Source organism: Echinops telfairi, unplaced genomic scaffold (assembly GCF_000313985.2).
Source record: "Echinops telfairi isolate 266 unplaced genomic scaffold, ASM31398v2 ScPeMD7_1;HRSCAF=3_0, whole genome shotgun sequence".
Lineage (NCBI taxonomy): Eukaryota > Metazoa > Chordata > Mammalia > Afrosoricida > Tenrecidae > Echinops > Echinops telfairi.
Genome location: NW_022103896.1, coordinates 80,737,723 through 80,739,546, shown reverse-complemented (window position 1 = coordinate 80,739,546; position 1,824 = coordinate 80,737,723).

Genomic DNA, 1,824 nt, shown 5'->3' with positions numbered 1-1,824 from the left:
GTGTGGCACCCCATGAGACTCACCTGGAAAACACTCGTAAAGGTCAACAAGCAATTAATAACCTTTTCTTTTTTTGTCATTGGTTTTGTTGTTGGTTTGTTTTTTGTTATTCTGTTTTTTTCTGTCTTGTTTTTGTGTATGCTATTGTCTATGCATGTCTATTAGATAAGGTAGGCCTGATAAGCAACCTGCAGGAGAAAATAATGCACTGACACTTCCAGAGGGACAGAGGAAAGGGGGGGGCGGGCGGCGGAGGAAGGGGAGTGTCACAAACCCAGGGTCAAGGGAACAAAAAGCGATCTAAAATCGATGGTGAGATGAGCACAGGATTCCTGATGGAGTTTCATCCAGGACAATGTAGCTGAGAGGAATTACTGAAACCAGAATGGGGCCAAACATGATCGTTGGACAAGAGAAAATAAAAGGAAATAGAGGAAATAACTAGGAGGCAAAAGATATTTATACAGCTCTAAATACAGCCATGTACCTATGTAAATTTAAAAATATATATATAATGATTGGGAAATAAATCTATGTACATATATTTATACTTTAAGTATTAAGGTAGGGGATGGACATTGGGCCTCTACACAAGTACTCCCTGAACACAAGAACACTTTGTTCTAATAACCTGGCATTCTGTGATGCTCACCTTCCTGACATGATCACTGAAGTGTGGCGAAGAAAGCTGATGGTGCCCGGATATTAAAATATATGGTGTATAGAGTCTTAAAGGCTTGAAGGTAAACAAGTGGCCATCAAGCTCAGAAGCAACAAAGGCCACATGGAGAAGCACACCAGCCTGTGTGATCATTCTGTGATCTTCCTGTATTCAGCATCATTGCATGTGTTACATGAGTCTGAAGAGGAATTTATAGACTATTGTTGAACATATGGGTTAATTTCAGACTTACCGACTTGATCTGGACTGGGCTAGGATGTTTTCTTAATACACAGTTACTCTTGGATATAAAACTATGAGTTTTATCTGAGTGTCTCTGGATTTGTTTCTCTAGTCAACCCAGACTAACACAAGGAGGCAAGTATCCGTTTAGCTCAGGTGGAGAGACAGGACAGCCATTGCTTCATCAGCTCCCTTGGCTGAGCCATAAGCTTTCTCCCATGGGCCATGAACCATGGGAGGTGGTGGTCCCATCCTGTTTGCCAAAGGAGTAAACAGCTTTTACCAAAGAAAAATTGATGCATTTGAACATTGGTGATGGTGAAGAATATTTTACTAAAAAATTTCTGGAAGAAGGTGCCAACTGTTCAGCCATCAATAATGGGCCTTTCAATCTACAGAAAGCATATGTTGCCATCTACTGATGGCTTATGCTGCTTGTACTTGACCTTCTTGATTAGTGTTTTCCCTAGGGATTTGAAATCAGAGATAGCAGACCAAGTGTGAGCTCGTCTCATGAGCAGACACAGGACCACAGAAGGGAACGCAAGAAGTTGTGTTGCTAACAGCAAAGAGCTATAGAAACCAACAAAAGAATGATGAAAAGAGTACACCACAGGTCACAGACTCACCTGACGTCCTTTATCTAAATCTTATCTTGAATCTGGTCAACTCCCTAAGGCATCGATGACTTCTATCCTAAAGTCTCCATGTTTGGTTTTGCTCTTTCAGAATGGTTTCTGTCATTTTTACTAGTGTCCTTGTAGTCAGTGTTTCAATCTATATAACCATATAGCACCGCAAAGCATACAGCACAGCAGAAAAAGATTTAGATTGCTGAAATCAGTGGGGTAAGATTTAAAATCAAGCAGAATTTTACAACATGTGATTGAAGTTTTGTGGGCAGAGATAGAGAATTATCC